At 40.5% G+C, this 17,627-nt stretch overlaps 1 protein-coding gene across 2 annotated transcripts in view; it reads left to right on the top strand.

Annotated features, from left to right (window-relative positions):
* Positions 1-17,627, top strand: part of SEMA6D (semaphorin 6D) — a 308,201-nt gene that overhangs the window by 105,816 nt on the left and 184,758 nt on the right. The gene's annotated exons all lie outside the window — the stretch shown is intronic.

Here is a 17,627-nt window from a genome sequence, read left to right as displayed (position 1 = left end):
ATTTCCTTGCTGCCAATCATCAGGCTGTTTAGACAAGGAGAAAGCCCCCAAAAATGTTTCTTCTCGGGAGAAGAAGCCTGTGTCTGTCAATCTTTAATATCTCTTAAAGATGTCAAACCATAAACATAATAATTTAGATATCAACATGTGGGAATCTCCCAGCGAGGCATCAGGTGATTCGCAGGAGATCCACAAAAGGATAAGAGGAGCTGACTGCTGCTATTTCAAGAAACGCAGTCTATAAAAAAAGAGGCTGAGACTCTAGAAAAAGTGCAGAGAAGAGCAACCAGGATGATTAGGAGACTGGAGGCTAAAACGTTCAATGAATGGTTGCAGGAACTGAGCCTGTCTAGTCTAGGGAAGAGAAAGACCAGGGGAGACATGAGTGCAGTCTTCCAATATTTGAGGGGCTGCCACAGAGAGGAGGAGAGGGTCAAGCTATTCTCCAAAACATCTGAAGTCCAGACAAGGAATAATGGATGGAAACTGATGGAGAGATTTAACCTAGAAATAAGAAGAAATTTTCTCACAGTGAGAGCAATCAACCCATGGGACAGAAGTTGCCTTCAGAAGTTGTGGGAGCTTCATCACTGGAGGCTTTCAAGAAGAGACTGGACTTCCACCTGTCAGAAATGGTGTAGGGCAAGGCTCTTCAAACTTGGCAAGTTTAACACTGGTGGACTTCAACTTCCAGAATTCCTGAGCTAACATGACTGGAGGAGGAATTATGGGAGTTGAAGTCCACAAGTCTTATAGCTGGTGTAGGATCTCCTGCTTGGGGGGTGGGGGTGGGGTTTAGACTAAATGACCTACAAGGTCCCTTTCAGTTCTGTTAAATCTGTTAACTTCAGTAATTATCGATGGGTGAACATTTCCATCTGGGGGCTCAGAAAATTCCTCCTGGATAAATGATTTCCCTTCTCCATCCATTCACACTTCAGTCTCTCCTTTATGTGGCTTTGGAATTCATGCCTTAATTTATTTTCTTGCAACCAGAAAGGATTTCAATGAGGTTGTGATGGATGTCGGCATTAAATTGGATACCCCCCACACACACACACACTCCCACTTTTTTAATTAAGTTCATCTAAATGTAATTTTGCAATTTCACTTTGGTAAACCTACCTGACTCCAACTGTTGAATGGGCTTTTTTCTACCGGTGCTCACACATAATTGTAGCTGTGAAAGATTTACAACTGCAGAAGTCATTTCTGTACTGTTTGGGTTGCACTCACCATATGCTTCACGGGTGACTAGCAACTTGAGCAATTAGTATCTATTCACATTCCTGGAGGTGGTCCCTTTTTTAAAAAACAAAACATGTATTATTAATTTTTCTTATTATTATTATTATTATTTTACAATGAGGAAAGACTCCGTGTAAACCTAAACACCGTCTTCAGTAATAAATTATTGCATTAAACCTAAAACCTACAACTGTATGATGAGTTCATGGGTGAGAAGGTTAAACTGTCTGTAACAATGTAATATTTCATAAAGTACAAGTAGTTTTCAATTTACGATAATTCATTCCGTGACTGTTCAATGTTACAACGGCACTGAAAAAAGTGACTTGTGACCAGTGGTGGGATTCAAAAAGTTTTACCACTGGTTCGGTGGGCGTGGCTTGGTGGGCACGCTGTGCATGCGCATGCTAAACATGCACTTTGCACAGGCGCAGAGGCGTTCCAACTCATCTCCTGCAAGCCTGCACTCTCCCGGTCGCTTCAGCAGCTGCCGTGCAGCAATCCATTGTGCCGCGCAAAGCAGCTGCGCTTCAAAAGTAGGGAATAAATAAATAAATATGGGAGCCTGGCTGGGCGGGCCCAACAGCAGAGTGGCAGAGAGAATTTGTTCGGTCTCTGCTGCTTATTGGCGTTACCAGCTCTGCAGAACCGAGGTGAACCGGTAGAATACCACCACTGCTTGCGACTATTTTTTTATGCTTATGACTGTTGCAGCACCCCATAGTCACATGAATTGTGTGTGCGCTTGCACGCTTGCACTCGCATGCCAGCACACAGGAGGCAATGCACGCCCACCCCCACGTCCCCTATGCATGCACGCATAATCCCCACCCACCCACCCACCCACTCCCACCGGCCCCTTACCTGCACTGTGCCTCAAAGCTGATTTTCGGCTGGCTTGAGGGCTTTTTCAGCCTCCCAAAGGCTTGAGGAAGGCTTCTGCAGGCTTTTGCAGGCCGAAAACTAGCCCCGTTTCGTCATTTCCAGTATTTTCGGAAAAACGGGAAGTGACAAAACAGGGCTAGTTTTTGGCCGAAAAAAGGCCTCAAACTGGCCGAAAGTCATCTGTGAGGCGCACACATGCTCAAGTTTGCTTGCAGCTCACGTGCCAGCACAAATAGCTCTGTATGCCACCTGTGGCACGCATGCCATATGTTCTCCATCACGGGTCTAACTGGTAAAAATCCTAGAGTTTCATTCTTCTCTACATCAAGCACGAAGTTCAGAAGCAGTTTCCATGTGGAAACAAAAGTACTGATGTCCTTTTCTTTAATCAAAGAATGGTCAATTTAACCATTTCGGCCAACTCCATCAACTTCTGCAGCCAATAGTCCATAGTAGGAATCGAAGTGTCCTTCCATTTTTGTGCACACAATACTCTTGTTGTGGTCACTTCCAACTTCTTTTTAAAGGGGCAAGCCTCTAAGAAAGCTCTCATGATGTAACATTGGCTTACAAACATGGTGCTTTCCCAGACCTCCATATATCAAATTAACTGCAAAGTGTAAGGCTGAGCAAGTCTACTTTTCTTAAAAGTTTCTAAAAAGGAATGTTGAAGGAGCTCATTTGAGTCTAGTATAGGGGAAGGGAAGGGAAGGGAAGGGTAAGGACCAGTTTCCCAGCAGGACGAAGCGTATCTGAACTTGAAAACACTTGTGTAAGGAGTCTGAATGAGAGCCAGGAAAGGGGAAAAAAATACTTGAAAATTGCAAAATGACAACATTAACGTTATTCTTCAATTTTCAGTTTTGAGATGGTGATGATGTGAGCTCACGCACACACAGAGACAGACAGACGGATAGATAGACGTTGGGAATGGTTGTGTTTAAACCTCCAAAGCTTTAAGAATCCCTCATGGGTGTCTGCCAGTGCAGTTGATCCCTGCTGGGCATGGGGGAATGTCAACCATGTTAATTTAAAGGGGTTTATTTAGGAGACCCAGTGAGCTGTGAATTATTGCCTCAGTTGTCACAAAAAGAGGGGAAAATGAGTTGCAAAGAGGAGTGGACGTGCGCTGGGTTCTGAAAAGCTCTGGGAGATTTTTTTGGGTGATAGGAGAGAAAACTCATATGTACTTTTCAGTGAAAAGAAATATTTGTTTTGTCAGATTGCAGAGCTGCCAACCCACCTCCATTGCTTTGTAAAATCCATTATGGAAACAAAAGAAGTTTATTTTTAATGCCACCTGCGATGCAGAGAGGGGGAAGAAAATGGGTTGAAACCCTCGCTTTTTATCTGACGAATTTCTAATATTTGCCCACTTGCTCAAGTTAACACCAGGAATGCTAATCTTATTCTGATGCCAACATTTGGGGCTGGGCCTAGAGATTCTTTTTCAAAGAGGATGGTGAGAAAACTCACAGGATTTTGTTATCATAAAACACTGGCTAGCTGGATAGATAGATAGATAGATAGATAGATAGATAGATAGATAGATAGATAGATAGATAGATAGATATGGATGGAGAGGGGGGGAAGAGGGAGGGAGGGATGAGAGAGAGAGAGAAATAGAAATAGAAATAGAAATAGAGAGATACATAGATATGGATTAAGAGAGGGATGGATGAATGAATGGATATAGGTGGAAAGAGAGGGACAGATGGTAAATTGCTAAACAGACAGACAGATATGGATTGAGAGAGAGTGTAAGATGGATGCATGGATGCATGGATGGACACATCTGCAAGGAAACAACCAATCTCAGAGTACACCAAGGAACACACATGAAGGGTGTTTTCTTGTCTTTGATAACACCATTGATTCCTCCCCATTATGCGACAAGAAGAGACAGATTCATGACTATGGACCACTCCCTCAATATCAGCCCAAACTACCCCACAGAATTCATATTGTGGGGAGTAGAAATGGCAGAGAGAGAGAGAGAGAGTTGTATATACTATAAAGCATCCCCAAAAGAAAGGTAGATTATAACTTTAACCAACAAAAAATCTAGTATTGACTTCCTGTTAAGTATAAAGTCAAATTTGCATGATAGTCGTACTGTATTAATATTCCTCTTTTCCTTTGAGACTTAGGCAGGAATAGATAGTTCCCTGAGTGGGTGGAATTCCTGGGTGGTGAATCTAGAATCCTTACATTTCCATAAGAGACCTGAGTCCAACCCTTCTCGATTTCCTTTGACTCTTACTTAGCACCAATTTAGTACTGATCATTAGTTGACCAGATTTTTGTGAATAGGCTCCAATAAATTGTTTATGCTACAATCTGCACAAATGGTCCTGACTCTTTATGCCTGAGACATAGTTAGCCATTATGAACTGTAATTGTGATCTATGGCTTAGAATGTTGCCTGTATGAGTCTACATAATGCAATTTATTCAATAAGCCAAGATTTATGTAAACCGTGGCTTAGTAGGATGTTGAGCTCAATCATTATCTAAGCTGCTTTCTTAGTATGTCTTAATTTCTTCTCTTCCTCCCTGCTGTTTTCTCAGGTAAGCCTATTGACAGGCAAAGAGCGGACATATAGGTAATAAATTAAATTACATAAGCCACTGAACCATCCCTTTTAAAAAAAGGCACCTATTTCAATGCTTCGCTATTAAAAGACATTAACAAAAAGCTTAATGGATTTAGCAACCTAAGAATTAGTATCTATGAACATTTGAATATCCTCCGATTCTGTTAATGCAAGGGGTGCAGTAATGTGAAATTGAACATAGAATATTTCTACCGAGAACGACTGTGGGAAAATTTGTTTCAGATGAAAATCCAGTATATTTTAATACATTTTCAGTACTTCAGCCAGAATTAAAGCAGTGATCTAAATGATGTGACTGTTTCATGACAAGAATTCTTTTTTTTAAAAAAAGAAAAGCTTTATCTAAGAGAAAGCTAAGAGAACTTTTAGCATTACAGTATGTCAATATAATGAACTGAATGAATGAATGCAATTCAGGATGGAAAATAATTAGTATCTCAAGATTTAGGTTGGCAAGTGGTCCAATTAATATTTAGAGATTTAATGTAGCTAAGCAAGGGTATTTCACTTAAAGCAGCTATCAATTCTATATCCAGTTTTAAACCCAACTTTGCAACGTGTTCCAAAGCAGAGCTACAGATAAGGTAGTCCTTCACTTATGACAATAATTAAGCCCAAAATTTTGGCTGCTAAAGAAGACAATTGTTAAGTGATTTTTGTCCTATTTTACAACATTTCTTGCCACAGTTGGTAAGTCAAGGGTCTTCAAACTTGGCAAGTTTAACTTCAACTCTCAGAATTCTTGAGTGAAACATGACTGGAGGAGGAATTTTGGGAGTTGAAGTCCACAAGTCTTAAAGCTGTCAAGTTTGTAGACCCCTGGTCTAGGGTCTCCTGCTTGAGCAGGGGATTGAACTAGAAGACCTCTAAGGTCTACAACCCAAGTGAGATCAAAAGTTCTGGTGAAGGAAGCAGAGTAAGAAACTTAGTTACCCCCTCCTTTCTGGCTTGCTTGCACCCAAGAAAATATTTATGATGTCATCAAGATGATTGTCCTTTATTTTTCTCTTTCTCTCCTTGCAAAATTCAGAAAAAATGCCGTTATTTTGCTAATCTCAACTTTCAAAATGGTAGTCCTTGTCTGCTGTTTAAAAAAAGTCTTTCACGGTGAAAGGTTGTTGACAATTTAGGAGGAATGAAGTGAGAGGCAGGGATTAAAACAAAATCTTTTTCAGGCTTCCTAGAGAAATGACGAAGGGTTGAATTTAGGTTTTGCTTACGTTCAGGCAAAATTGGGTTTCCTTGCTAATGGAAATCTATTTTCCCCTCATTAATTCAGTATGGCTGGTTAGCATGAGGTCAGGCAAAAGGGTAAAAGTTGCTTGATCTCTGTCTAAAATGAAGTCTTGAAACATACAGGAACAGCTGGGATATAAAATAACTTCATTTACTGGACTTAGGATACCAGAATATAATAATAATTCACAGAACTTGGAAAATGTTTTCTGTATTGTTCAAAGTGAGTTTAAAATTCAGTATTCTAAGTTGTGAAAAATGTTGAATTGTTCAGTTGGCTAATTTCTAAGCAAAACACTAAGAACTCTTATAAGTCTTTCTTTCTTTCTTTCTTTCTTTCTTTCTTTCTTTCTTTCTTTCTTTCTTTCTTTCTTTCCTTCCTTCCTTCCTTCCTTCCTTCCTTCCTTCCTTCCTTCCTTCCTTCCTTCCTTCCTTCCTTCCTTCCCTCTCTCTCTCCTTCCCTCACCAACCAAAATATGGCAAATATTTTTCATTCACTTTGATGAGAGCAAAAAAAAGTCATTTCAATTGTGTGGTTCTCCCTTCCCCCCTCCAAAAAAAATATTGTTTTAATTTCTGTACCTCCAGAATTCAAAACTCTTGGCAGTTTTACTGCAGTTACCCAACCTCACCACTATTTGAACAGGGGTCAACCAGCATGCCAGTCATATGGTCATATTCTTCACTTCCTGCATAGATTTCCATATAGTAATTATTTTTATCTTTACATTTATACACATACAGGGTCATAGGACAATTTATGCAGATCTGTGACCTCTATGGGGAAGGAAACTAATGACTCTACTCTACTCTTTTCCTCTCTTCTCCCCTCCCCTCCCCTCCCTCTCCTCCTTCTCTCCTCACTCTCGCCCTCACCCCACATCTGCTTTACCCTTAAGAACTGTTTTTCAAGGAAGGATAACGTTGGTGACTGATTTCTTTTTCTTCTGAATTAATCACATACGTTATTCCAGCCAGAGATCACAAACCAAATGCAAGGACATTGCATTACCATGTAGCCAAACTAAGAGAAGCACGTGGTATCACTAAAGGCAGATGAAAACAATGGAAAGCAGTACTTTAAACGGATAAGCAAATGTTTTTGTAAGAAGAAGCCAATAAATTTGTTAAATAAGCAGATTGTCTTTTGGCAGTGTTCAGAAGAACAGCAAGACAGATCCCTAATTCGCAGGCAACATTAAACCCTGGTGTGATCTGACTTTAGCTTAGCATGCTGTACTAACAGAGGCAACTATGGATTGTTCAGTAAACTGTAGTTGCATTACACATAAGTATAATATGTCGAGGTGGCCAGTGGATGTGAAGTTTAGTTTTTAAGACTAACCATCCCAGGAATGAATAGTGTTCCAACCCACATTCAATGGAATTGCACTTAAGAGGCCGTAAGTATAACTTGAAGTGATGCAACATCCATTTGAGTCAATACCATGATTGGTCCAACTCAAGGTTACAGCAGAGTGTGCAAACATTTGATTTCCAGAAGCTTTTTATCAAGCCAGTACATTTTTTTAACCTGTCAATAAAGGGAAGCCATCCAAGTCTAACAAGGTCATGGAATGGCCAGGAAAGCATCTTTCTCCAAAGTTCCCAATTCTGTTGTGTTTGTCGTCCTCACCGCCACCAATCTTGCCAAATTCAGTCATTCAGTGTTGCAGCTGTATCTCCCTCCCCCCAATACACAGCCTCATGCAGAGCTGGAACTTCTAAAGTGAACTTAATCATGGGAGTTGGAATAGAGAAAACACCTGCAAGTTTACTTGATGTGAAACCCACCACTGTGCAGGCTTCAACCAATTCTATAATTATTGCCCTGTTTCCAAGGTATTGCCGTTTAAGCATAAAATTTGGCTCGCTTGTACCTTCTTTATACATATATAAGCCTTGTACTACAATCTTGGAACAGGGAGGAGAGATAATTCAGAGGGTTCGAGTTTTGAGTTTTGCCAGCAACTGTCTTGGAGTGACCTTCGAATGAAACCTTTTGAAGTTGGCTTTCAGCAATTAGATGTGACTCTTCAGGAAGTTTTAAAGGAGAAAGCAGAACTTTTCTGAACCGCCATTGTATATTTTTATCTCATTCCCACCCCCAATAAGTATTATTTATCATGTCTAATGACAGATTGATTTAAATTAGTTCTGGCTGAGGAAGCACACTTTCTCCTGAGAAGGAATAATTCAAGACGCATGGGAGGAAATGGTGTCATTTACTCATTCCCCCACTCTTGTTCCACAAAATTCATGATTAAGATAAAGTAGAATATTGGGAAAAGTATAGTTAAGAGGCATTTTCAAGTCTAAACTGAGTTCCTTACGAGGGAAGCAACACGATTCCGCAGTCTTGACTAGGGATGGCTAGCTCTGTAACTTTATTGAAAGCCAATAAGTGTACGTATTTACTTCTATCAAATGTTGAAAGATATGTAGTTATGTGGTGTTCTTATTGTGACACCTAAAAATACAGATAATTTATAAAAGTGGCACATTAATTGGCAACTGTATCTGTGATCATATGTTTCCTGATCAATTTTAAAGGACTTGGGAGCTAGCCCAGGAAAGTTGGCCACGGACGACCTAAAATCCTCGACTGCAGATGGATGAAGATTTTGTTCAAGTTGTAAGAGTAAGGGGGTAAGAGGTTAACATCAACAACAACAAATGTTCCATAAAATAAAACGTTCATGGAAACAGCCTGAAATTTAAAGCCAAAACTGAGAATTGGAAAATGTGCAACTAGCAGTTTTACACATCCTAAACGGTACTGAGATATTATTGTTCCATGCTGGGTAACTTCCAGCATTAGGGAATTGCACAATAGCAATAAAATCTGGTTGCAGCCGGAATGAAAAGCAGTCCACATTTTTACTAGACTAAACAGTCTAGTCTAGAAAAAAGAAGGACCAGGGGAGACACGATCGCAGTATTCCAATATCTCAGGGGCTGCCACAAAGAAAAGGGAGTCAAGCTATTCTCCAAAGCACCTGAAGGCAAGACAAGAAGCAATGGGTGGAAACTAATCAAGGAGAGAAACAACCTAGAACTAAGGAGATATTTCCTGACAGAACAATCAATCAGTGGCTTGCCTTCAGAAGTTGTAGGTGCTCCATCACTGGAGGCTTTTAAGAAGAGACTGGATACCCATTTGTCTGAAATGATCTAGGGCAGTGATCCCCAACCTTTTTACGCCGCGGCCCGGTATCCCCAACCTTTTTTATGGCGCGCCTGGTACCGACATCAGCTGCGCCGCCATCTTGTTTGATGAAAAAGTGCTTCCGGTGAGCTTTCTACCCAGAAAAGCTCACCGGAAGCACTTTTTCATCAAAACAAGATGGCGGCGCCAGCAAGCCAGCGGCCCAGTAGGACTTGTTCCACGGACCGGTACCGTCCGTGGACCGTGGTTGGGGACCCCTGATCTAGGGTCTCCTGCTTCAGCTTGGACTAGAAGACTCCAAGGTCCTTCCAACTCTAATACTCTACATTCTATGTTCACATCGTACAGCCCTTGGCTTCACAACTACTATTTACCAATGCTCATAAACAGATACCCATGGCTCCTGAGCACCAAACAAAAGTAAGATGTCTTTTGAATGATGTCTCCAGAAGACTGTGATGTTTTATTCCACTTCCATCTCCTTCACACTCACTTTGAGAAGCAGCTGGAATATTCTGAACATCTGGGATGAATGTAGAGGCTGTCAGGGAAGTGAAGAATCATGAACCTAGTCTTGATCCAAGCCAGACATTTCAAAAACAGCACAAATGAACATTGGCATGAAATGTGTTACTCCAAATAGATCCTGCAGGCAATTTTCTCTTTGGGTTTCTTACACCTAACATTATATTTTCACAGTTCCAAATTAATTTTTGGAGGAAAAAAGAAGAGATGCCTACAAAAAAAAGGTGATAGGAAATACAGTTTAACTTTGAGGCTTATTTTTCTGAACTAACAATCCTGGTCTGTGTAGCACCTTAAAATATGGAATTGGGGGGAAAAGTATATTGATTCATTAATTTATCAATAACATTAATTAATTCAATTCATTGATTATTCTTCATGGGACAATATACTACTGTTTATTTATATATCTATGTGGAAAATTTATTTATTTTTCTTGTTTGATTTATATAGCCACTTATCTCAACTGCATGACTCTACCAACATTTTAAAAACTACAATAAAGCAATGCAACGATGAACAAATAGAAACATAAAACTAATACAAATTAACTAACAAAATCTACAACCAAGATCCATTTTAGAGAAGTAACTCTGGAAGGCTAACAACATGTAAAAAAATCCATATTAATTAAATCATAATAAAAGAAAATCAGAGGCCTTCTAACTGCTTATGAGCTGCCAGAGAATTTTGAGTAGAAATGATATTTGATATGCACTATGGCGAAACCTTATACACAAAAAACATGTTCCTAGCTGGAGAACTGAGTATGAACCTCATTTCTGATTATCCTCAGGGGAAAAATAATCTGTAATTGATTGGGATATGATTAGATCCCTGAAGAGTTAATAAGTGGGAATAAACAGACTGAAAAAAATGGAGTTATAACATTAAAAAAGTTAAAATTGGATGGTTTTTTTTACTGCACTTGCTAAATAAGTTTTATACCTCACCACATTCCTTTGTTTTTATCACCTGCCACCTAATTGGGAAACTTCCAATTAGTGTTTATGAAGCTTCTCAGCCATCCAGGACATGGTTGTTCCAAAGGCAACTGGACTTTCTTTGTTTTTTTCTTGAAGACGTTTTTGCTTCTCAAGTTGTCCAGAAAACATTTCACTTCTTGAATGAGAAGCAAAACGACTTCCAGAAAAAGCAAAGAAATTCCCAATTCGTGCCATCCACAATTTTCAAAATAACACAATTGTTAATAGAATAGAATAACAGAGTTAGAAGGGACCTTGGAGGTCTTCTAGTCCAACCCCCTGCTTAGGCAGGAAACCCCACACCACTTCAGAAAAATGGTTGCCCAATCTCTTCTTAAAAACCTCCAGTGTTGGAGCATTCACAACTTCTAGAGGCAAGTTGTTCTGTTGGTTAATTGTTCTAACTGTTCTTAGTTCTAGGTTGCTTCTCTCCTTGATTAGTTTCCACCCATTGCTTCTTGTCCTGGTGCTTAGAATAGTTTGACTTCCCTCTTCTTTGTACCAACCCCTGAGATATTGGAACACTGCTATCATGTCACCCCTAGTCTTCCTTTTCATCAAACTAGACATACCAATTCCAACAACCGTTCCTTATATATATATTTAGCCTCCAGTCCCCTAATCATCTTTGTTGCTCTTCTCTGCACCCTTTCTAGAGTCTCAACAATTTTTTACACCATGGTGATCAAAACTGGATGCAGTATTCCAACTGTGGCCTTACCAAGGCATTATAAAGTGGTATTAACACTTCACGTAATCTTGCACTTTTCCAAATCAGGCCATAGGTAAGTTCAGAAGGAAGGCATTAGAAATTACCTATGGCCCAACGCGGAGAAGCTTGGGAGATGCATTTAGGCAGTGGTGGCTGGTGGTTGTTTTAATATGAACAATATTGCTTTTAGCCTTCCTCCTCCACATTGCACAATGTGTACATTGGCAACAGATCTGGGTGTTTTAAGAATAAATAAATGTCTTAATTGTCCTTTTAAAACAGTGAGCAATTACATTAGGCATGGGTACAGCTGGCAGATACTCAAGACCAAGAAAAAATGCAAAAACATAACACAGCATATTGTTGCACTTGGCTGTTATCACTAGAATATTCCTCAAATGATAGGTTGGCTAATTTTGTTTTCAAAATATGCACTCTATAATGTGAACATGCAAAAAAAAACAAAAACCATTAAACTCTGGGGTGACCCTGAAAAATTGTAGGCTTGCTTTAATAAATAGCCACATACGTTTTGGTGTTTGCTTAAATATGGTTTTAATTCAGTACAAGTAAAATGCATACTTTTTTGGGGGGGGGGTTTCCAAAAATTGATGCCATCCACAGTAAGTTCCCACTTGGAGCTGAAATCAATTTCTTTTAATCTAGTTTTGCCAAAACTTAAAAAAGAAAAACAGGTTCTGTAAGAAATAAGCAGATCTCCTTCATCTTTTTATTTTTTTTTCCAGGAGGGAAACACTGTAAGGTATTAGATTCAATTCGTGGGACTTGATTCGTCATGAAAAAAAATGTTTATTTTCTACAACTTTACTACAGCACAGAGTCAAACTGAACTGGTGCTGAGGGATCGCATGTGTGGTTGTTTGGTTTTGAGAAAAGGTGTGGACTTTCTCCCCATGATGAATGTTTCTTTGAATAAGTTTGTTAGTTGGAAAAGGTGCTACCGGATTCCTGATTTATTTTATTTTTTTGCCATCAAAGATTTACACTGCTCTTCTTGAAGAATGTTCAGTGTTAATTGTAGTCATAACTTAGACTCACTTAGAGTTGGTTGATTTAGTTTGCAAAATAATAGACTTGGGCACACTTGAAACTTTAGGTTAGCTTAGGTTAGGTTCTGGGGTGGGATTCAGTGGTGGGATTCAAAAAATTTTACTACCGGTTCTGTGGCTGTGGCTTGGTGGGCGTGGCAGGGGAAGGATACTGCAAAATCCCCATTCCCTCCCCACCCCACTAACCTGCTTTCCAGCTCCGTTCTCCTGTGCAGGGCAACAAAAGAAGACTCAGCCGATCAGCTGGGACTCAATGGGAGGCGGAAAATAGATGGGGGCGGGGCCAGTCAGAGGCGGGATTTGCTGGTTCTCTGAACCACTCAAAATTTCCGCTACCGGTTCTCCAGAACTGGTCAGAGCTTGCTGAATACCATCTCTGGTGGGATTCTACCAGTTCAGACGAGTTTGGCCAAACCCCTTGCTCCAAAAATCAGCTGGTAACAAACCAGTTCGCTGCGGCTTTCATGTGGGCCCACCCACCCACCCCTGACTATATTGTCTCACCTGGCAGCATGTGATCACCGCACTGGTTGTTAAACCTGGAGAATCCCGCCCCTAGTTAGGTTAGGTTAGCTTAGCTTAGTTTAGTCTGATGACCTTATGAAATAAAATAAGGTCAAATAATGCAGCACATTGGGATATAGAAATATTCAATCAGGTAAGATCATCCCCTTGACAGTTGACCCCAATTGGATCTGTTTTTCTAGATATATTAGGAATATGGTGGTAGCAGATTTGATTTTATCCCCATTAAAAACACGAGGGAAGAAGGAGCAACATTTGACTAATCCACACACACACACACACAAAAAAAGTCTATCACAAGAGGGGTGGGGAGGAATCTATTTTCAGGTTCCTAAGATAGAATTCCAAAACCTGGAAGGACAAAAGGGATGGAATGAACTGAGGGAGAGAGAAAATGAGATTTCTAAAAATTAATTCAGCCTGTGCTCCCAGAAATGTATGGCATTCTTTGAATAATACATTAATAGAATTCTAAATGTACCTCTGAAAGATGGAATGCCATTGTGTGTATATAACTATGTGTATGTCTACGTGCCTGTGTGTATAAGCGGTCGCCTCCCCATACCAAGTCACTGAGAAGGCCAATATTGACTTTTCTCCCTGGTAAGAGTTGGGTTTGAAAACTTTTCAGCTTAAAGCAATAATTAAAGTTTCTTTAACTAGAAAGAGCCCCATATGTTTGTGTTACCAGACAAAGACTAATTCTGAAATGAATATATGGTATGAACATATGAAGAAGGGTTGCAGGAACTGGGTATGTCTAGTCTAATGAAGAGTAAGGTGACATGACAGCAGTGTTCCAATATCTCAGGGGATGTCACAAAGAAGAGGGAGTCAAGCTATTCTCCAAACCAGTGGTCGCCAACCAGTGGGCCGCGAGAAAATTTTGGTGGTCCCCAGAGAAATGTCACCCCTAAAGCACCTCTCAAAGCAATTAATTCAGGCTGTGTGGGAACACAAGGCTTGCATCGCTTGCATTGCGAGCAACACGAGGTTATGAGGGGAGGGGAGAAAGGGCAGAGGGGGGGAATTTGCCCACGCGCCTTGCCTGGTCACCGGGCTGTTTCTTTCCACTTTTTTCTTCTTCTGCTTTTGGCTGCATGCAAGGAAAGCAGCAAAAGTCTTTCTTTCTCTCCCCCAAGCTCTGCCAGAAATGAGTCTTTGGGACCCTGCAAGGCCTCCTGCTACAAGAGGCTGTGCCGGAAAAGACTCATTTCTGGCAATGTTTGGGGGAGAAAGACTTCTGCTGCTTCTGCTGCTTTCCTTGCTACTTTCCTGGCATGAAGCCAAAAGTCTCTCTCACTCTCTCTCCCCCTGAGAATGGAGCTGGAGCTGCGATCCTAAATAAAGAATGATCGATTGGTAGGAAAATGGGGTGGGAAATTTTCCTGCAGACTTTTTGGGGGATTTTCCCACGGGATTTAAAATTATGAGTTTGGTGGTCCCTGAGGTCCAAAAGGTTGGCGAGCCCTGCTCCAAACCAGGACAAGAAGCAAATGGATGGAAACTAATCAAGGAGAGAAGCAACCTAGAACTTAGGAGAAACTTTTTTTTAACAATTAGGGCAATTAACCAATGGAATGGCTTGCCTTCCCAGAAGTTCTGGGTGCTCCAACACTGGAGGTTTTTAAGAAGACAACTATTTGTCTGAAATAGTATAGGGCAAAAGGGTCTTCAAACTTGGCAAGTTTAAGACTTGGGGACTTCAGCTCCCAGAATTCCTGAGCTAACATGACTGGAGGAGGAATTCTGGGAGTTGAAGTCCACAAGTCTTAAAGCTGTCAAGTTTGAAGACCCCTGGTGTAGGGTCTCCTGCTTGGGAGTCTGAGGATTCCTGGGGGGGGTGCCATGATGTAGTCACAGAGGATCTGCGAAGGCTTGAATAAATGGTATGATTTAAATCTTAAGTCAAATCTGGGGGGATCTGTTGCCACAAAAGGTATTTAAAGGTGGTCTATGGTGAAGAAAAGGTTGAAAATCCCTGGTGCAGGGGATTGGACTAGAAGACCTCCAAGGTCCCTTCCAATGCTGTTATTCTGATTGTATCTGTTAGCTATGTGGTCTTTTGGAGAGACTAAGAGATCTAATTCAGGACGATTTCTTATAAAAATGTTCTTCTGATGTTGAAAAGCTTTTCAGACAGACTAGGTAGCCCAGCTGGGTTTAGGTATGTGTACTTCTTTAAAAACAGTAGGTATCATTAGCTGGCTAGAGGAAGAAACTGATTGAGGATGATTTACTTAGTAAGAGGTATTGCAGTGAGCATTAAAGACAGAAGAAGGAAAAGAAGAAGAAGAAGAAGAAGAAGAAGAAGAAGAAGAAGAAGAAGAAGAAGAAGAAGAAGAAGAAGAAGAAGAAGAAGAAGAAGAAGAAGAAGAAGAAGAAGAAGAAGAAGAAGAAGAAGAAGAAGAAGAAGAAGAAGAAGAAGAAGAAGAAGAAGAAGAAGAAGAAGAAGAAGAAGAAGAAGAAGAAGAAGAAGAAGAAGAAGAAGAAGAAAGAGTGTCTGGAAAAAATCATAGGGAGAAGCAATTAATTATACCAAGGAAAAGGTTTAGTTCATGCAAAATGTAAAACCCTGTCCCAAATGAAGAAAACCATATGGGCAACTGTAGATATTCTGCAGGTTTTTTTCTTTTGAAGCTTGTATGCAGATACATTCCAGATAGCAAAGTTTTCCATACACTAATAATAAAAAATGTTCATTTTTTTTTAAAAAAAGAATAAGCTTAGTGCCAAAGATGGCATCTGAAATCTTACATAATCAAAATGGAAAGCGTTCTCCATCACTTGTGATAGCAGCTGGTGGGTTACATGGAGAGAGAAGAGAGAGGAGGGAGAGAGGAGGGAGAGGAGAGAGGGAGGGAGGGGGGAGAGAAAGAGAGAGGAGAGAGAGAGAAAGAGATACACAATGTTGGCACTAGTGTTCCATGTTGGCCTTCACTTTTCACATCCTCTCTGCAGGCCATAGTATTTCTCCAGCTTCTCATTCTCCTTCTTCCTTATATTGCTGTCATGTGGCATCACTACATTCATGAGCACTGTTTTCTTCTGGTCCTTGTCTACTACTGTGTTGTCTGATTCATTGATTAGTACCTGCCTGTGCATCTGGATCTGTCCATCTAGAAGTCCCACAGAATCTTAGCCTTTTCATTCCCCATCACTTTATCTGGGATCTCCTGCCTTGCCTTTGGAAGGTCTAATCCAGTACAGATGTTCCTAAACACAGTCCCAGTTGCTTGATTTTGTGATTTTGATTTCGTCTGTCTGTCCGTCCATCCGTCTGTCCACCTACCCAACCCTTTCTTTCCCCATTATTTCTTGAAATTATTTCTTGAGACCTTGGACATAGATGGAGGACATGTTGGTCTAGTCGTGGGAGCATCAAATCCTTGCCTGACTATAGAATTTGTGGAGTAACTTGACATGGGAGGCACATATGCACCATGGAGTTCCTTGGAGGACAGGAAGGATAAAAAGATAATAAAGAAATGCAAACAATAATTAGAATTTATATTGGCTTCTGAAAGTGTTCAGAGCAGCTTCTGCAACAGACACATCTGCCAATGTGATCGGTTTTATTATCTCCATATTTTCAGTTCAGAAACAGAAGCTAAAAGAATCTGAGTTCCAATTGAGAAAGTTTAGATTCTGGGCTATTTAACAGATTAACAGAGTTGGAAGGAACCTTGTAGGTCATCCAGTCCAACCCCCACACCCAAGCAGGAGACCGTACACCATTTCTGAATGATGGCAGCCCAGTCTCTTATTGAAAGTTTCCAGTGATGAAGCTCCCACAACTTCTGAAGGCAAGCTGTTCCATTGGTTGATTGCTCTCGCTGTCAGATAATTTCTCCTTGTTTCCAGGTTAAATCTCTCTTTGTTCATTTTCCATCCATTGTTCCTTGTCTGGCCTTCCAGTGCCTTGGAAAATAGTTTGACTCCTTCCTCTCTGTGGCAGCCCCTCAAAAATCGGAAGACTGCTCTCCTGTCTCCCCTGGTCCTTCTCTTCACTAGACTAGCCATGCCCAGTTCCTGCAACTGTTCATCGTACGTTTTAGCCTCCAGTCCCCTAATCATCCTGGTTGCTCTTCTCTGCATTCTTTCTAGAGTCTCAACATCTTTTTTATAGTGTGGTGACCAAAACTTGATTCAGTATTCTAGGTGTCGTCTTAATAGAGTGGTATTAGTACTTCACTTGATCTTGATTGTATCCCTCTGTTAATACAATTTAGGATTGCATTAGCTTTTTTGGCTGCCACTGCACACTGCTGGCTCATATTTAGCTGGTTGTCCACTAAGACTCCAAGATCCTCTCACAGTTATTGCTATTGAGCCTGGTTTCACCCCAGTCTATATGTGTACTTTTGGTTTTTCTTGCCTAAGTGTAAGACTTTACTTTTCTCTACTATATAACTCTAAAATATCTATATTTTTGATATGGCTATCAGCACAGACTTTAGGAGTGAGCAATTATATAGTCTTGAGCCTAATCTGAATCTTTTGCATCCTTAAGGGGCATTTGAAGGGGCAAAGTCATGTTTATAGAAACAGTTTTATTTATTTTGATTTCTAGACCTACTCCTCTCAACAAGTGACTCTGGGCAGCATATATAATTTATTGTTCTAAACATGACTACTTTTGAGCAGGAGGCAA

The sequence above is a fragment of the Notechis scutatus genome, chromosome 11 (assembly GCF_049901735.1).
Source record: "Notechis scutatus isolate UNSWTSFEM ecotype Mainland chromosome 11, rNotScu1.2, whole genome shotgun sequence".
NCBI lineage: Eukaryota > Metazoa > Chordata > Lepidosauria > Squamata > Elapidae > Notechis > Notechis scutatus.
Note: the sequence above shows the minus strand (reverse complement) of the source record. Positions and strands in the feature narration are given on the sequence as shown.